This window comes from Aquarana catesbeiana, linkage group LG09, assembly GCF_042186555.1.
Source record: "Aquarana catesbeiana isolate 2022-GZ linkage group LG09, ASM4218655v1, whole genome shotgun sequence".
Lineage (NCBI taxonomy): Eukaryota > Metazoa > Chordata > Amphibia > Anura > Ranidae > Aquarana > Aquarana catesbeiana.
Window position 1 is genome coordinate 51,922,206 of NC_133332.1, and position 20,434 is coordinate 51,942,639.

Here is a 20,434-nt window from a genome sequence, read left to right on the forward strand (position 1 = left end):
GTTCTGATCAGTGTTCATTAGGGTTGCTACACCTTCATTCTGGCCTACTGGGAGCTGGAATGGCTGGCTGTATAGTATCCCTGCTGGTATGATGGGAACTCTGAAGGCTAGTACCAGCTGGAACAGAAACCGTGGCGTCCACAGGCAGTTGGGGCACAGGAGTAATTCCCCCAGGAAAGCTGGATGGTCCCAGTTCCTCCTGGTTTGAATGGATCTATCTTGTCTGGCCATGGGCTGGGAAGGCAGAGAGTTTGCAGTGTCTGTGCCCCCTGGGAGTGGTCGCCCTAGGAATGCTCTTAGAAACACTTGGATGTGGGACCCCACAGTGTGAAAAACTTTTTCTACACTGCACCTTTTAGGGCTAGTCCTTTTGGCTAAATCTGGGGCGATTTTTGTTACCAGGCCTCAGGGCCTAGCCAGTGCACATTGCACGGCCACTTATGTAATTAATCTATTTTTTCTTCTCACGTTTGTCAATATTTCACTATTGTGTGTGTTTTTTTTCACTGGATGGAGGGTGTGAGTCCTCGGGCTTGCCTGAAGTCTAGAGGGAGAATGTGTGGCCATTAGATTCCTTCCTCCCCTAAACCTGGGAGGGCTCTTTTTGGGAAAGAACCTCGACCTAGTGTTTGGTGGTCAGCTTCGGCTGGCCATGAGGAGAGGGGTCCGCCAGCCCTTTCGGCTAGGTGGACTAAGTTCGTAATCTTGTCATTGTCAGGAGCCTTGTGCCCCGAGGGTTCAGGGAAAGGTCCTACCCCTTTCGGGGGGGGGGGGTAGACAAAAGCACACCCTTAAGTGTACTTTTTTGTGTTTGTGTTTTCACATTCACCTTTTTTGTTCACTTAATGGTCTTTCGTTTTCAGCACCACCATGGATTTAAAAAAAAAAAAAAATGGTTTGACAGTTTGGCTCAAGCCCCAATATAGGTCTCCTATTTGTAGCTCATGGCAAGTCCACGTTTTCAGCCCTGAGGTAGGGGGAGGCATTATCCCCAGAACACGTTGGCTTTATCTGATAACTTTATTTTAAAAAATGTTGATTTGACCTCTGAGTGTCATGAACTTTTGTACTGGGCGCTCCTCAATACCCACCCCAGAGTTTGTCACTTATTTTCTAGGACTAAGTAGCAGGATCATGGCGTTACCTCTCATGCACAACCATTAAATTGGTATTGCTGATCATGAATAACTTATTTAGCTTCGCAATGGAGGTGGATGGTTTTAAAAAAAGCGTCCACAGTCTACAAGTTATCCTATATTTACCCATAGCTACAGATGATTTGCTCTCAGAAATAGAATTTAGGTATATTCTAGAGTAAATGTAATGTGCTATTTTTTTGTTTTATATCTACATTTATTACGAAAGATGATAAGTACACTTCCCAAGCCAATACAAGCATAATAACCACAAAAGAAACATTGAGCATCTCGTTAGCAATATTACATAAAGGATTGTACATACAGTAGTACACTTCTAGTTTTTCATACAAAGCTTGTTATACAGTCACCCATAATGTCCAGATAACATTGATTTATTCAGTGTATATATAATTCACTCTTAGCAGCTGTCTATTATTAAGTGCTACGAGAAATATTGGAAAGAGGCTGGGGAATGAGAGTTCTAAATGGAGGCTGGACAATGAAAACTATTAGGAGGAAGCTGCGCAATGAGACTTATAAATGGAGGCTTGGCAGCGAGAATTATTAGAAAGAGGATTGGAAAATAGACCAAATCAAGGAAGCCAGGCCATGAGAATTATTAGATGAAGGCTGGGCAGTAAGAATGGTGAGATGAAGGCTGGACAATGAATCTAATAAATGGAGGCTGGACAAGGAAAATTATTAGAAGGAGGCTGGACAATGAGGTTTATAAATGGATTTCAGGCAGGGAGAAGAATTAAAAGGAGGATGGGCAGTAAGACTTATAATTGGAAGCTGGATGGTGAGAATTATTAGAAGGAGGCTAGGTAGTGGGAATTGTTAGAAGGAGGCTGGGCAATGAGAATTATTAGAAGAAGGCTGGGCAAAGAGACTTACAAATGAACACTTGTGTTCATTGGTAAGAAGTGTTACACATGCAGACCGTTCAGGTCCGCCTGTCAGTTTTTCAGGTGGACCTGAACGGATGCTCCATGCACCTCTACGGAGCAACAGCTGTCATCGGTGACATCTGATCTTCTAAATCCAAACAGATGGAAACCCCATTTTCCATCCGTCTGGCAGATCGGATCGGATGAAAAAGGACAGGCGGTCCGTTTTCATCCGATCCCCCATAGAGGAGAGCCGTGCTCTGACAGGTCCATCCCTGCACAGTGAGCAGAGACGGACCTGTCATCCGCCGGCTCAGTGGGGATCAACGGATTGATCCCTGCTGAGCAAGCAGAGTCTGTCAAAACGGACAGCCCCGTGTGAAAGGGGCCTTAGAAATGGAGGCTGGGCAAGGAGAAGTATTAGAAGCAGGCTGGGCAGTGAGACTTATAATTGGAGGTTGGACAGTGAGAATTATTAAAGGGAGGCTAGGCAGTAAGACTTCTAACTGGAAACTGGATACTGAAAATCATTAGAAGGTGGCTGGACAGTGAGTACTATTAAAGGGAAGCTGGGCAGCAAGAATTATTAGAATGAAGCTGGGCAAAGAAACTTCTAAATGGAGGCTGGGCAGCGTGAATGTTTAGATAGAAGCAGGACAAAGAGATTTATAAATGGAGGCTGGATAGTGAGAATTATTAGAAGGAGGCTGGATAATAAAACTTGTAAATTGAGGCTTTGTGAGAATTATCATGGAAACTAGCCAATAAGACCTATAAATGGATACTGGATATTGAGAACTATCACATGAATGGGAATTATTGTATGGAAACTGGCCAATGAGAATTATCAGATAGAAGTTGCGCAGTGTTAATTATAAGCTAGAGGCCTTAAGATAAAGACCCAAGTAATGGGTGGGATTTGAAGGAACCAAAAAAAATTGTTTACAGGTAAAATGCATGAAGTTTATTATACAGAGAATAAGACGAACCACACAGTTCCATTATAAAAACCACATAATATAAGATCAATATCACATAATTGTCATATGAATACCCAGCAATCCACTAAAAGGGGACCCATAGGGTCGCGAATACACGAATAGAACCCCAGCGCTTTTCAACTCGAATTGTCTTCTTCAGGGGGTTGGTAAGATGGGTCATTTCTACAAGAGAACAATATAATGACCAAAAAGTACAAAAGTAATATACAAGAAGAGTTACATCAATACTAAGACACGTTTCATATCCCAATGAAATACACTCACAGTGCTGGTGATTGTATTTCTGTGAGTGTATTTCATTGTGATATGTAATGTGTCATACTATATTGATGTAACTCTTCTTGTATACTTTTATACTTTTTTGGCTATTATATTGTTCTCTTGTAGAAATTACCCATTTTACCAACCCCCTGAGGATGACTACTGGAGTCGGTGTGGTTCTCTTTATGTAATAATGACCTTTTGGGTCCCCTTTTAGTGGATTGATGGGTATTCATTTGACAATCCTGTAATATTGATTTTTTTATTATGTGGTCCCACCCATTACTTGCTGTAGGTCTTTAGGTTATAGCACTTTTGAGGATGTGGCACCCCTAGAAAACAAAGCCGGCCTGGCTGACATAGTTAGGTTAAGCTAGAGGCCTTCTACTTAGTATAGGCTGTGGTAAGCTGAGCAGTGTGATTTACCAGCTGGAAGTCCACGTGAGAATGACCAGAAGGAGGCTGACCAGTTAAAATTATCAGCTAGTGGCCTACTATTGGGACTCTGGAGACTGGCCATTGAGATTTGTATATTGGAGGCCACTAATGGAACTTACCTTCTGGAGACTGGCCATTAAGATTTGTGAATTAGAGGCTGCTAGTGGAAATTACCTTCTGGAGACTGGCCATTGGGATTTTCTGAATTAGAGGCTGGACAACGAGAAAAATCAGATAGAGGCTAAACTAACCAGATCATCAATTGAAGGCAGGGCAGTGTGAATTATCAGCTGAAGGCCCACAAGTAATAATTAGTACTGGGGGATAGGCTATTGGTATTTTTGTATCTGAAGATCTAGCAGGGAGAAATATTAAATAGAAGCTTGTCAGTTAATACCATCAGACAGACACTTTTCATTTAGTATTATAAATTGAAATTCCATATGAAAAGACCTCTGAGAAATAATAGCTGGAAGCTGGATAGCCACTTATTAGTTGGGTTAAATGAGAGTCACCAACCGGACTATACTCCGACAGTTATGTGCTACACTGCATCCAGGCTCATAGGTCCTATGTGTCTGCCAGTACATGGTCATATGGAGAACTACAGTGTTAGAGTAGTACAATGCTTTGCAGGTCTGTCCGAATGCACCTTCATGTAACACCTGGGGCAGTTATCAGGAAATATCTGCTGTAGAACCAAAAGTTTGTCTAAATAAGCAATATGTCATAGATACTAGTGGGCTTTATAAATGTGTTTGGGGACTAAAGTTGGATGTGTCAATGATTGCTTTTATTAATGTTATCCTGCTTAAATTTTATCTACTTACTTAAAGCGGTGTTCCGGCCGAAATTATACTTTTTAAATAAAAATACCCCTATAATCTACAAGCTTAATATATTCTAGTAAAGTTAGTCTGTAAACTAAGGTCCGTTTTGTTAGTTTATAGCATTAGTTTGTTACTTTATAAACTTCCAGCAGGCCGTGGCCATCTGTATTTCTTCCTGGATCTCATCCTTGCAGATCTCGCACATGCTCAGTGCAGCACAAGCAATGTAATAGGTTGCAGGTCAGGTTTCCGTAGCAATGGCAGTGTCAGAGGAAGTTGCCGCCCCTTAGCTATGCACATCACGCGGCCACTGTTCTCATAACATTACCCCGTCACTGCGCCCATCACACCGCTCTTTTCTTCAATAATTGCACATGCTGTGGTATCCCCCTGGATTGGCAAACGTGCTTACCGCTCTCAAATAGCAAATAGTTTCTTGCCTTCTTATCCTCCACACGAAACGACCGTATCCACCGCCGCCGATCTGGCTGCTTTGGAAGCTAGGGTAAATACAAAAAGTACAAAAGCCTGGTTGCCCTTATTTAAAATGGCGCTGGCCTTGCATCGCGTCATTTCTGGTTTTGAAATAACGCAATGCTACGGCCCAGCGATGCCTATTGCCTCCTGGGATTGATGACAAACATCTCCCAGGAGGCATTGCAGACTGGAAATGACGTGCTCGGCCACGGCCGAAAGGAGGAAATGAATATTTCACTCACATACAGTGAGTTTAAAAAAAAAAAAATATATATATCTATATATTTATATAGATATATATATATATATAGTGGGGACGGAAAGTATTCAGGGCCCCTAAAATGTTTCACTCTTTGTTATATTGCAGCCATTTGCTAAAATCATTTAAGTTCTTTTTTTTTCCTCATTAATGTACACACAGCACCCCATATTGACAGAAAAACACAGAATTGTTGACATTTTTGCAGATTTATTAAAAAAGAAAAACTGAAATATCACATGGTCCTAAGTATTCAGACCCTTTGCTCAGTATTTAGTAGAAGCACCCTTTTGATCTAATACAGCCATGAGTCTTTTTGGGAAAGATGCAACAAGTTTTTAACACCTGGATTTGGGTATCCTCTGCCAATCCTCCTTGCAGATCCTCTCCAGTTCTGTCAGGTTGGATGGTAAACGTTGGTGGACAGCCATTTGTAGGTCTCTCCAGAGATGCTCAATTGGGTTTAAGTCAGAGCTCTGGCTGGGCCATTCAAGAACAGTCTTGGAGTTGTTGTGAAGCCACTCCTTCGTTATTTTAGCTGTGTGCTTAGGGTCATTGTCTTGTTGGAAGGTAAACCTTCGGCCCAGTCGAGGTCCTGAGCACTCTGGAGAAGGTTTTCGTCCAGAATATCCCTGTACTTGGCCGCATTCATCTTTCCCTCGATTGCAACCAGTCGTCCTGTCCCTGCAGCTGAAAAACACCCCCCACAGCATGATGCTGCCACCACCATGCTTCACTGTTGGGACTGTATTGGACAGGTGATGAGCAGTGCCTGGTTTTCTCCACACATACCACTTAGACTTAAGGCCAAAAAGTTCTATCTTGGTCTCATGAGACCAGAGAATCTTATTTCTCACCATCTTGAAGTCCTTTAGGTGTTTTTTTTAGCAAACTCCATGCGGGCTTTCATGTGTCTTGCACTGAGGAGAGGCTTCCGTCGGGCCACTCTGCCATAAAGCCCCGACTGGTGGAGGGCTGCAGTGATGGTTGACTTTCTACGACTTTCTCCCATCTCCCGACTGCATCTCTGGAGCTCAGCCACAGTGATCTTTGGGTTCTTCTTTACCTGTCTCACCAAGGCTCTAGCTCAGTTTGGCCAGACGGCCAGCTCTAGGAAGGGTTCTGGTCGTCCCAAACGTCTTCCATTTAAGGATTATGGAGGCCACTGTGCTCTTAGGAGCCTTAAGCGCAGCAGAAATTTTTTCGTAACCTTGGCCAGATCTGTGCCTTGCCACAATTCTGTCTCTGAGCTCTTCAGGCAGTTCCTTTGACCTCTTGATTCTCATTTGCTCTGACATGCACTGTGAGCTGTAAGGTCTTATATAGACAGGTGTGTGGCTTTCCTAATCAAGTCCAATCAGTATAATCAAACACAGCTGGACTCAAATGAAGGTGTAGAACCATCTCCAGGATGATCAGAAGAAATGGACAGCACCTGAGTTAAATACTGTATATAAGTGTAACAGCAAAGGGTCTGAATACTTAGTACCATGTGATATTTCAGTTTTTCTTTTTTAATAAATCTGCAAAAATGTCAACAATTCCCTGTTTTTCTGTCAATATGGGGTGCTGTGTGTACATTAATGAGGAAAAAAAATAAACTTAAATGATTTTAGCAAATGGCTGCAATATAACAAAGAGTGAAAAATTTAAGGGGGTCTGAATACTTTCCATCCCCACTGTATATATGCCAAATTGTTTTAAGCACACAGAGCAGCTTGGGATGCCGAGGAATTAAAAATGTGGGTGGAACTCCGCTTTAAAGTATGTTTAAAGACATTTTTTTCACTTTTTGGGATGTATTAGGGAAGGATTAAAACCCCACCAGGCTTATTTTACCATGTGTGTTCCACTGGGTAGATTCGACTTCACTTCCTGTCCCACAGCAAGGAAGTGGAAAATCTTCCCTTAAACTCACCATACAAATTGCAATTTGGTTGTACAATCTTCTTTAGATCCACCAACAACTATATAGTGCAAGGGCCTGATTGGATATAGATGGATTGGATAGTTTAGGAAAACTTTTATATTATATAATTGTTGTAAACCTATAATAGATTGCATAACGGTTGAACGATCAGACTGTAACATGTATGGTAACCCTTATGCCCCGTACACACGGTCGGACATTGATCGGACATTCCGACAACAAAATTCTAGGATTTTTTCCGACGGTCACACAAAGTTGTCGCAAAATCCGATCATTCTGAACGCGGTGACGTAAAACACGTACGTCGGGACTATAAACGGGGCAGTAGCCAAAAGCTTTCATCTCTTTATTTATTCTGAGCATGCATGGCACTTTGTGCGTCGGATTTGTGTACACACGATCGGAAATTCCGACAACGGATTTTGTTGTCGGAAAATTTTATAGCCTGTTCTCAAACTTTGTGTGTCGGAAAATCCGATGGAAAATGTCCGATGGAGCCTACACACGGTCGGAATTTCCGACAACAAGGTCCTATCACACATTTTCCGTCGGAAAATCCAACCGTGTGTACGGGGCATTAGACAGATGTCACCAGAAAATGTGCCCCATTGGACGATTTCCCTTATATTCCTGTTGATGTGGCAGCTCAATATTTTGAATTTCTGATCACTTTCAGTCACAGTGACAATGGTCAACAGGACAAATAGAGTGGATGCGTCTCCTATACAGGGACATGCACAGCAATAAAAACCCGACAGTGTTGCCAACACTTCCACATTCTATCCAAAATGAAAAAAAATATTTGGCTTTAGATACACTTTAACCTCCCTGGCGGTTTTCCTGAGTGTGGCTCGGGGTTAAATTTCAGTACCATTAGCGGTAATCCCAAGCCACACTCGGGATTGCATTGCAGGATCCCGGTGCAGGTTACTTACTTTGTCCCCAGGATCCTGCGATGTCCCCCCGCTGTGTCCTCCACCCGATGCCTCTGTGTGCCAGGCTCCGTTCCCTGCGAGCGTTTCGACTCACGGGGGCGGAGCCTGGCTGCAAATTTAAAAAGTACTAAATTCATAACACATACAGTACACTGTAATCTTACAGATTACATTCATGTATGAAATAATTTCACATCCCTTTTGTCCCTAGTGCTTTGTCCAATGTCCTGCATGCAGTTTTATATTATATATACTGTTCTTTCTGCCTGGAAACTTGAGATTGTCCATGCAAAACAATTGTACCGCTTTGAATCACAAAAATCTGATATAATCATACTGTCAGGGTGGCTACACCAGGGGTGGGCAATTCATTTTCCAAGGGGACCACCTGAGAAACTGTGACTGTTGTGGAAGGCCAAACGTAATTCTCCTCAATATTATTTTTGCCGTGGGAAGGTCCGTAAGTACATAAACATGTTGAAAGCAAACACCTGGTGCTAGAAATAAATGGTACAATTGCTCTTTTCAGATAGGTGGTCAGGGGATGGTAAAAACAAGCTTCTGAGCTGTGGTTTTACACCCCCAACCACCCACCCAAACTGTAAAACAAAAGTTTGATGCTGCTGTTCCCCTGCATTTTTACCTTGGGCTGCAGAGTTTGACAAGCGGCACTACTTGTCAAGTTTGCCCATTGAGTTCAATAGGGCTTCGCTGCAACCACATGCAATGCACGCGATTGCAGCACTGTAGTGCGGCATAAAAGGGTTTAATTAGGCACTGAGGAGGCGATATAACACCTCCTTACTGCCTGTCAAATGCCCTGTGACTGGAAGGTGAGAGCCTGAGATCAGTACCGCTGGGATTTCTGCAGATCCTGCCCTGGAGTGAAGAACAGGTACTCGGCTCCTGGGGATTGCAGTGTGCAGGCGCTTACACAGGAAGAACTTGGCTCGGTAGCAGAGTGGTGGGAGAGCATCAGGATGTCTCATAGGCAATGCTCATCCTCCAGAACCTAGCCTCCCCATTGTACCGATCATCTCCTGAGACTCTCTCCTTCCAGTTCTTGCAGCTCTTCACATGGACGTTTCCCCTCTGAGCCTGTCAATAGCCTCAGTGGTTTGTGTTAAATTTGATGTTCCAGTTCCTCCCAAAGGTGATCAGTAGGGTTGAGGTCAGGGTTCTGTGTAGGCCACTCAAGTTCCTCCAAACCAAACTCATAAAACCATGTCTTATTGGAGCTGGCCTTGTGTACAAAGGTACAGTTATGCCCTTCAACAGAAAAAAACTTCCCCAAATTGTTGTCACAAGGTTGGAGGAGCACAATTGTCTACAATGCTTTGTATGCTGTAGCATCAACAGTACCTTCCACTAAAAACACCAGAACCCAATCATTAGAAGGGGTGTACTTTTTTCCATGTAGAAATCCAGATTTTCTTCATTGGAACCTGTAGGTACACAACTTGTTTAACCAAATACCACTGTGCTACAATTACCACTTAAAATATTGTCATATTGTATAAATACATTTTTATGAGATTACTACTTCCACTAATGACAGAAAAAATACATTTGTGGCCAAATTTTTTAAGGAGAAAAAACCTCCTCCTTGCCTTCACTGCCTATGGCAGTCTTTCTCAACCCTTCTACCATGGAGAAACTGTTACAATTATTTCAGTGAAGCCCTGCTAATGATTACTTTGTTCTACAACTTATGGTGCATTGGGAGGAATGATCCTTATATTGATGGTCAGTGGGAAGAATACTTCTTACATTGGTGGTCAGTCGGAAGAATGATCCTTATATTTGTGGTCAGTCGGAAGAATGATCCTTATATTTGTGGTCAGTGGGAAGAATGTCGCTTATATTCATGGTCAGTGGGAACAATGCCACTTACATTGGTGGTCAGTGGGAAGAATATTCCTTACATTTGTCGTCATTTGGCATGATAGCTAAAATGATTATTGGTGTATATAGTTGCATATCTGAGAGGCAGAAATTGCTCATTGCTCAAGGAACCCTGGTTGGGAAAGGCTGGTCTATAGGCACATGCCTACTATGTCTAATGGTAAATCTTGCCCCTAGGGCTTTAATCATCATAAACTTCAATTAATTTGACCAAGATTTGTGACAGCTTTACTCTTATCAATAGCAAAGTTGTTACCAATCAATAACAAACAATAGTATTTTATCAGTTTTAATAACCAACATTATGTTATCCTTTTTTAATTTGTATTTAAAATTGGAACTCATTTATCATCTTTCATTTCTGCATTTTTTTTTTCTTTAAAGTGTAATAGAAAATACTGTAATCACATTCAGCCAGGTGAATGCTGTATATCTGCAAATATTTTCCTAGTCGAAGTACATTGCCTATTTCAATGAACGTATTTAATTTTTCATACACAGTAAAACAGCTAGCATCACATACTGAATACTGAAATTGAAAAGGAAGCACTCTCTGGAAAATGGTGATTCTTTGGTGCTTGTCCTTTTTCCTTTAGTATAAATCATTCCACTAGGCAATGTAAATAGAAATGTGCTTTTTAGATGAAATTGCTGATCCAAAAAAGAGGTCCTTCCCAGGCCTTTCCGAACTTCATCTAGAAACATCCTAGCCCTGCTAATAAATATCCAAATTACACTATTTTTTGTTACCCACCAGTCACTTACTTGCAATTTTTGGCAAAATAACACCCGTGGTATGAATGTATTTTATGGACATATTTGAAACAACCTTTTGAAACCTTATTGCAGAGGAACCCTTGAACAAGTTTTTGGATTAAGGGAAACTCCTGCTAAAAAAAAAGTCATTGGGGGGCCAGTGGAAAGAATGTCCCCTTTACAGTGGTGCTCAGAATGCCCCCCTTACAGACAGCTAAAAACGATCATTGGTGTCATGTTGCTTGCACTTGGAAATAGCAAGGCTTCATCAGATTGAAAATCAATCAGCCACAGTTCAAGAAACCCCTAGCAACCTCTGGCGGAACCCTGGCGGAGAATGGCTGATTTTAAAGCCCAACTCAGTGAACTTTGAAAATGATCCCTTGCAATGGAGCTGCACCCAAACTGCAAAGGTTTACTGCTCTAGAGGAGAAGCACTTCAACTTACCTGATCTTCTACTCCCCCAGCAGATGGCACTCGCCAGCACTTTGGCGGTGGACTATCCCTACACGTCCAGTGCAGCGCGTCATGACAATCTCGAGCTGAAATGTAGGGGAGACAACGCTGTGGGGACTGGTCTAGCAGTGTGGAAGATCAGGTATGTAAATCTTCTTTACTCCTAGACCTAATTGAGCAATCAACCCTTGCAATGTGGGAGAAGTCCCACTGAAAGGGATCATTTTAAAGTTTACGGATTCTGAATTATCTCTTTGCACACTCAATTTTCAAGTTTCCTGGAGTTGCACTTCAAGGTAAGAGTCGTCAAACTTAGCTAAAGCTTTTTTGTTTTAGATGAAAGGAAATCCCATAAAAGTCAGGGGAATTTCCATCTTGGAGTGTAGTCAAAAATAGGTACTGTATACCAATTGGAAGATTTCCCCCTACGTCCTAATCCAATGATGACTTAAATGTTTGGATTTTTTCTCACTTTCTGTCTCAATGACAATTATCACCAGTACAAATACAGTGGGTGAATCCCCCGAGACAGCAATAGAAACCTGACAGAGGACCTAACCATTTATACACTCTATCCAAAATGAATTTGCCTTAAAGTACACTTTAAAGTGACACTAAACTCCATTTTCTTTTCCGTTAATTGCTCTAAAATATCAAATATGCCATGACTATTATTTTTTTTTAAGTTCCATACCGTCGTTTTCTGGCATCTTTTTTTGTCCTGTGCACACACCTACTCATGTCAAGCGAGCAGTGCCATTATTACTGATCTAGAGCCCTGCTCTATAGGGATAATTTACCAAAATTGGAGAGTGCAAAATTTGGTGCTGCTCTGCAAAAAAAAAAAACAATCAGTTTCAATGTATTTTTTTTGTCAAAGTTTACAGCTGCTCCTGTTTTAGTAAATTAACCCCAATGTGTACAGCAATTCCCATAAAGCTGAATGTGTCAGCTCATAGATGTGTAGTCACATACACAAGGGGGGGGCATGGAGAACAAACATAGCCACCCTACAATAGGAAGTCAGAATAGCAAACAACTTGTATTTAAAAGAAGAAACAAAGGAAGAGATAGATGGAAGGTACAATTAAGTTATAGTTAAACATATTGCATTTATTTTATTTTATAAAAAACTTGAGTTTAGTGTCTCTTTAAACAAAATAAAAGGTGAACTTGCTACACAAACATTTTGTAATTTAAAGGAATTGTAAAGGTTCGTGTTTTTTCACCCCCCGGTTTTACTTACCTGAACCCTCGAACCTGTCCCATGGGGACTCGCCATCTGTCTGCTAGGGGGTCCTCGGCTGTTGATTGGATAGATTGATAGCAGCGCAGCCATTGGCTCCCGATGCTGTCAATCAAATCCAATGACGCGGCCGCTAGGGGGCAGGGTCGAGTCCTGCATTTGGCATCTATGGACGCCGAATGCTGGACTCGGGAGCGCGCCCGCAAGGTAACCCCCTGGGAGAGCGCTTTTCCCAGGGGGTTACCTGATGCGGGGAGGAGCCGAGAGAGAGTGCAAAACGAGCTGCACAGTGGAGGTAAGTATGATATGTTGGTTATTTAAAATAAAAAAAAAATGACCCTTTAGTGTCACTTTAATGTTATTAAAATGGCCATTTCTCATCAGTCTCAATAGTGGTTCCCTTCCATATACACAGTGAAGTGACTGGCCTCGTGATACACAGAGATAAAACAAATCTTCCTACATACAGGTGCATCTCAAAAATTAGAATATCAAAAAGGTAATTTATTTCAGTAATTCTATTATATAGATTCAATACACACAATGTGATATGTTTCAAGCATTTCTTTCTTTTAATTTTGATGATTATGGCTTACAGCTAGTGAAAACCCAAAATTCAGTATCTCAGAAAATTAGAATAGTATAAGACCAATAAAAAAAAAAAAAGTATTTTTAGTACAGAAATGTTAGCTTACTGAAAAGTATGTCCATGTACAGTATAGTATGCACTCAATACTTGGTTGGGACTCTTTTGCATGAAAGACTGCATCAATGCAGCGTGGCATGGAGGCGATCATCCTGTGGCACTGCTGAGGTGTTATGGAAGCCCAGGTTGCTTTGATAGCGGCATTCAGCTTGTCTGCATTGTTGGGTCTGGTGCCTCTCATCTTCCTCTTGACAATACCCCACAGATTCTCTAGGGGTTTAGGTCAGGCGAGTTTTCTGGCCAAATCAAGCACAGTGATACCATGATTATTAAACCAGGTATTGGTACTTTTGGCACTGTGGGCAGGTGCCAAGTCCTGCTGGAGCATGAAATCAGTATCTCCAAAAACCTTGTCAGCAGAGGGAAGCATGAAGTGCTCTAGAATTTCCTGGTAGAGGGCTGGGCTGACTTTGGACGTGATAAAACACAGTGGAACAACACCAGCAGATGACACTTTTGGCACTGTGGGCAGGTGCCAAGTCCTGCTGGAACATGAAATCAGCATCTCCAAAAACCTTGTCAGCAGAGGGAAGCATGAAGTGCTCTAGAATTTCCTGGTAGAGGGCTGGGCTGACTTTGGACTTGACAAAACACAGTGGACCAACACCAGCAGATGACACGGTTCCTCAAATCATCACTGACTGTGGAAACTTCACACTGGACCTCAGGTAACTTGGATTCTGTGCCTCTCCACTCCTCCTCCAGACTTTGGGACCTTAATTTCCAAATGAAATGCAAAATTTACTTTCATCCAAAAAGTGGACTTTGGACCACTGAGGAACAGTCCAGTCCTTTTTCTCCTTAGCCCAGGTAAGACATTTCTGACGTTGTCTCTGGTTCAGGAGTGGCTTGGCACAAGGAATGTGACATGTAGCCCATGTTCTGGATATGTCTGTGTGTAGTGGCTCTTGAAGCACTGACACCAACCATAGTCTACTCCTTGTGAAGCTCCCCAAAATTCTTGAATGGCCTTTGCTTTACAATCCTCTCAAGGCTGTGGTTATCCCTGTTGCTTGTGCACCTTTTTCTACCGTGAGTTTTCCTTTCACTCAACTTTCCATTTATATGCTTAGATACAGCACTCTGTGAACAGCCAGCTTCTTTAGCAATTAATTTTTGTGACTTACCCTCCTTGTGGAGGGTGAGAGACCATGTAAAGGTTCAGGTAATTTTTACAGGTGTTTTGAGTTAGCTGATTAGAGTGTGACACCATGGGGTTGATTTACTAAAGGCCAATAGACTGTGCACCTTGCAAAGTGCAATTGCACTCTGCAAGGGCAGTTGCTCCAGAGCTTAGTAAATGAGGTAAAGCTTCACTTTGCAAAGAATACCCAATCACATGCAAGGAAAATAAAAAAAATACATTTTTGCTTGCACATGATTGGTTGATGAAAGTTAGCAGAGCTTCTGCTAATTTACTAAGCTCTGGAGCAACTGCTCTTACAGGGTGCAACTGCACTTTGCAAAGTGCACAGTCTTTTTGCCTTTAGTAAATCAAACCCCATGAGTCTACAACATTGAACTTTTTCACAAGATAATTTCTGAGATACAGAATTTTGGGTTTTCACTAGCTGTAAGACATTATCATTAAAAGTAAATGAAAGAAATGCTTGAAATATATCACTCTGTGTGTAATGAATCTATATAATATATTCATTTCACTTAAATTGATTTACTGAAATAAATACATTTTTTTAAGATATTCTAGTTTTTTGTGATGCACCTGTAAGATGCACCTGTTTATCTGCAGTTTTCTCTCTCAACGTCCAGAAATTATAAAGCTAGTCTGAGCTGTCAGACAAAAGGGGGCTTAAGTTACACACTGCAGAGCTCAGTGAGGAGAGCTCTAAGAGCTCATTGTAGGGAAGGGACCCCCCATACGTAGCACAAAGGAACAGAGGCAATCAATCACAGACTGTGTGCCAGAAGTCCCACCCCTATCACCATTTTTCTCTTGGTGTCAGGAAAACTTGTCAGAAGTGACTCATGCCGATAGCAGAGGAAGGTAGCAGACAGAAATTAGATTTCTTAATTAAGACAAGTACACGCTATAGAGGGGCAATGCTTTTTTTTCATATTTCATGTCTGAGTTTTACAACCACTTTAGCTGTTTCTTTGTTACAACTAATGCAGGAATGGTAAGTGGCAAAGAATTACATTTTTGTTGCTGGGTTTAGATATACTATAAATTATCAATTAAAAAAAAGGCAGTGGAAGCATGGATTGGGTGCACTGGGAAATACAGACAGTGCTGATTTTGGGCACTTCTAAGGCTTATAGCTGTACAGCAAACAAAGGGCTTGAAGGTCGCCCAGCACTCATTTTCCTCCTTTCGACTTATTCTTCTTTGGCTGCACCATCCAAGTTTATTTTCTCCTTCCAAGACGTCCTTCCCATCTTACCCTTGGCCCCCCCACCTACCCTTTCCCCAGCCTGCTGTCAGTCTATAGCCTTCATTTCTCCCCACTGCTCATTATCCATCTCCCCTTCTATTGTTCCTTCCTGCCCCCCCTCCTTTCCATATACATCTCAGAATCTTCTTCTTCCTATTTCTCTCTATTCCTTTCTCGCTGTTCTTCTTCTCCCCCTCCTGCACTCTGTGACCCCTCCCTTTCCCTTCCTCCCTTCCCCCGGTTTTTTTTTCTCTCACATTTTTCTTCACATTTTTTTTTTAATTCAGCTATTCGGTAAATGAAAAAAGCAGTTGCCATGGAAACTATCAAACCACATGACCAGACGTATTAATACTCTTTTTTTTGTATACTTGTCTGGAAAGAAAATGCAATTTCAGTTCTCGTATAAAAAGCAGTCCCAGTGGTAAGGCAGAAAAAAAGAAACAAATCAACTTATAAATAAAAATTAACATATGTGTTTATTCCAAAAATTTGAGGAGTTATTATATCATATATAATGATATATTGATGCCCCTGCCATGAAATGTTACCTTAATAAAAATAATATATATATTTTTTTTATATATAATTTATCTTTTTATAGTTTATTTAGAATTGTGATATTGACGTACACGTTATATGATGGAATAGCTATAACTAGGCCAGACTAATCTTAGAGCCAGGAATAAAGTGCTGTGTGACCAGATATTGGACTTTCCCTTTGGCCTCCGCCACCACTACCCTTGGGTCACTTTTGAAGAAGAATAGACCCCGTAATCAAAATGAATCAGAAGGAATACCAGAACGAGTGTGATGTCACCACCCTGCTTTTCCACCTTGTCCAATCAGAAAATGCTTTGCATTCATTCAGAAATTGCAAAGCATTCTCTGAATGGCGCCCTTACCAAGCGGCCAACCTCCTGTGTCCCCACAATGCAGTAGGGCAGCCACTTGGCACAAGACCTGGAAGAAGGTGGACATTACTGGAGTTATTGTGTCCACATCAGTGATTTCCAGCTTCCAAGGGCTTTGGCCTTTGGTCATGTATATGCACAGTTACATAGGTCCAAGCTGTACAAAATAATCATACCTGCAAAAATTCTTTAAAGGGGTTTTAAAGGTTATTTAAAAAAAACAAACAAACAAACATGTCATACTTACCTCCACTGTGCAGCTCGTTTTGTGTGGCCCCGATCCTCATCTTCTGGGGTCCCTCGGCGGCTGTCTTGGCTCCTCCCCGCATCAGCTAACTCCCGTTCTGGGAAGCGCTCTCCCAAGGGGGTTAGCTTGTGGGCGCGCTCCCCTGATACAGTAAACAGCTATAGCCACCGACTTTATCACTCGCCCCCCCTCCCCCCCCCCCGGCGCACCACGTCATTGATTTGATTGACAGCAGTGGGAGCCAATGGCAATCATCCAATGAATGAGCCGAGAAGACTGGTCGAGAAGCTAGCGTGTTCACGACGCGGGATTTTTGAGGGCTCAGGTAAGCCTTAAGGTGAAAAAACATGTACCTTTACAACCCCTTTAAAAGTCTTAAATTTCACGTAAGAGCGGGGGTCTCCAAACTTTCTAAACAAAGGGCCAGATTACTGTCCTTCAGACTTTAGGGGGGCTGGAGTGGCCAGTGGAAGTAGAAAATGCCCCAGCGCCAGTGGGAGCAAAAAAATTACATAGTGCCTGTAGTCAGTAGAAGGAGGAATAGTGCCATATTGGTATTGGTGAGAGAAATAGTGCCTAATTGTTTATATCAATGGGAGGAATTATGCCCCAGTGTTGACATCAGTGAGAGGAATGATTCCCCACTGTTGGTGTCAGTGGAAGGAATGGTGCCCCGAGGGCCAGATAAAGGCAAGCAAAGGGCCACAGTTTGGAGACCGCTGCTTTAGAGTTAACAGCGAATGATAGCCCTAGAATTATTGCTCTCACCCTGACATTTGCAGGAATACCTCTCTTGTGTGGCACAATTGCCGTTTACATACACGTGCATGCCTGACATGCACATCTGCATTTGTGTGTTGGGGTGACAGTGTTGCTTTTAAAATGTTTTTATTTTTTTTTTAATACATTCAATTACATTACATTTTTTATTTTAACTTTATTGCTATCATAAAAAGGCCAACAAACAATGGCAGGTGGCAGGTTCTCTTTATGGAGACATTAGGGGTCTAATGTCTCCCCAGCTGTACAATCCAGCCGATAAAGCACAGCACCTTCATAGTCCTGTAAAAGTGTCAGGCGGCTCTAAAGTCCCACTAATGACTTTTACTGGATAGCCGGAAGCTGGCTGAACAAAATGGTAACAACCTCAGAACTGCTGCTACCGCCTTGAGCTTGTTTTAACCCCTTGAGTCCTCGGAGGTTTATAAACGAGATGTCAAGTGGTTAAAGAGAACCTATCACAATCTGACTTGTGTTGGAATCTGAATGTTTGGTCTTGAACAGTAACAAATGTAAAGCTGGCTATAAATGGATCGAATCTCGGAGGGTTCAGCAGGAACTGGCGGAGATTTGCTCCATCTATGGGCAGGGTGGTTGTACCCAAGTCGATCCATCGATCAGTTTTAGTACAGCCAGCCTGTCGGATTTTTGTCATGCGTTTTCTGCCAGCAGCTATAGCCACCAGCAGTGAAGGCTTCCTGCTAGTAGAACATATTAGTGCTTCGGGAGGAATTCCCACATCAACACTGAATGTTTTGGTGGGGAAATTGAGCTATTTTCTTTCCTGCAACCCATTTACCTTTCCTCCATATTAAGCTTTGCTTATTTTGTCCAAATCTTACGCTTTAAGATAGAGTGCCAGGGACCTAGACTCCTTGGTGGACAGACTCAACTCAAATGTTGAGCGCTCAGAAGATGGAGGATAGTATGTGAGGTCAGGAGCTGTCAGACTTCAGGTGACCTCTGAGCTTTTGATTGCCTCAGCAACAGCAGTTCCCATTTTTATTATTTTATCGTAAAAGGTTCCTTTTAAAGTAGAATGGGTTTGTGCAAAACGTTCAGTGTGTCTGGGGTCGACTGCTGTCACCGAACACAGCAAATCTCCTGCAAGCCCAAGAAGGAGCCCCTCACTCCCTCCCATAATTCCTGATTACTTGCCGCCTACACCCTGATTGGCTTTTTATGGCTAATTGCAGTACAGAAGTGTCTTTTTATGACTTTAACTGTGCTAATGACAGCTAATGGATCTTTCTGCTCACTGTATGTAATACCGAAGGATGGAGACGGTCATGCATTGTGGCTGGACACGGATAGGTGCTGTAGCCACACAGACCTCATTAGTGTTCCTTTAGCACTGCAGTTTGATGGACATCCAGCTATTGTCAGGTGCCTAGACCACTGAAAAGTTTAATACCGAGGCATTTATTTCAGTTTAAATGAATCCTTCCATGGAATCACTATAAGGGCTTAACACAAAGGTAGATAGATTTAAAATAAGATAAATCAGAGAGCTGTATGTGATGACCTTGGCCCAGCCGTTTTCAACCTTTTTATCCCAGGAGAACCCTTGAAATATTTTTCAGGTCTCGGGGAAGCCTGCTAAAAATAAATATACCTAATTATACCTACAGCTTGTGGTACATTAGCATGATTACTAAATTGTAGAGTGTTTTGAATATAAGAATAAATAATATGGCATATCCAACATGTTTGACACCCTGGGCAAATCAATTTTTTACACCCTTCTGCTCTGTACAACAACATTTTTAGTAGTAATCTTGAAATTATAAGAATAATAACAGAAAAGCAAAAAAGACAGTAAACATTATAGTATTCCCAAATATTAGAGATCAGTGTAGGTAAGAAATCAGTTTGCCATTGCTATTTGCCAAGAAACCTCTAGCAACCTCAGAAGGAACCCTATTTGAGAAAGGTTGGTTCAGATAGTTGCAAAGGTTTTACATTTCTTTGAATTATAAACAAATATATACCGCGCTGTCTCAAAGAAAAAAAAAAAAAAAACTAAAGCAGCCAGCACAGCAGTGGATAAAGTTGCAAAAATGACAAATTGGGTGAAATGTGCAGCGCTTATGTGATCATATAAACCATAATAAATAATATGAGTACAAAAAACGTGAATAATAAATGATGTGCTCAAAAATACTCCAAGCTGTCCTCTATTATGATATGTGATGTCTATAAACAAAGGGACTTGGACGTGTGATGTCCAAAAAAGAAGAAAAAAGTCAGTGACAAGCTTCAATCATGTGTGATGATAATCCTCAACCACATGTGGATATAATATAGTGACAGTCTTTAACTTCAAATATGTATGATGTAATAACAGTTAATAGTAGGTCCACCACCAAAGACATTAGAAGCTGCTTACCAGAGGGATTGAACTCAAATAGGTGTACACCTAGTGAGTCAATCAAGCTTTGTGGTATAATATACCAAGGGGATCAGATGCTCTATCCAGATATGACCTCCAGATGGACCTCCGAACAAGTGTAAGGTATGGATGGACTCAGTAGATATAGGCAGTCAGCCCCATCATTAAAAGAAAGAGGAAGGCATATAGTGTAACTCCGTATGGAAATTTTAATACATAAAAAGCAAAGAAAATACACTCACGTGTTAGCAGTAAAATCAAGCGCTTGTATAAAAGAAGACAGTGGTCTCAGCATATCCTTCCAACGCGTTTCGACTTAGAAGTCATAATCTTGATGATGACTTCTAAGTCGAAACGCGTCGGAAGGATATGCTGAGACCACTGTCTTCTTTTATACAAGCGCTTGATTTTACTGCTAACACGTGAGTGTATTTCCTTTGCTTTTTATGTATTAAAATTTCCATACGGAGTTACACTA

At 41.7% G+C, this 20,434-nt stretch overlaps 1 protein-coding gene across 2 annotated transcripts in view; it reads left to right on the forward strand.

The window, feature by feature from the left end:
• Positions 1 to 20,434, forward strand: part of DPF1 (double PHD fingers 1) — a 211,065-nt gene that overhangs the window by 85,141 nt on the left and 105,490 nt on the right. The gene's annotated exons all lie outside the window — the stretch shown is intronic.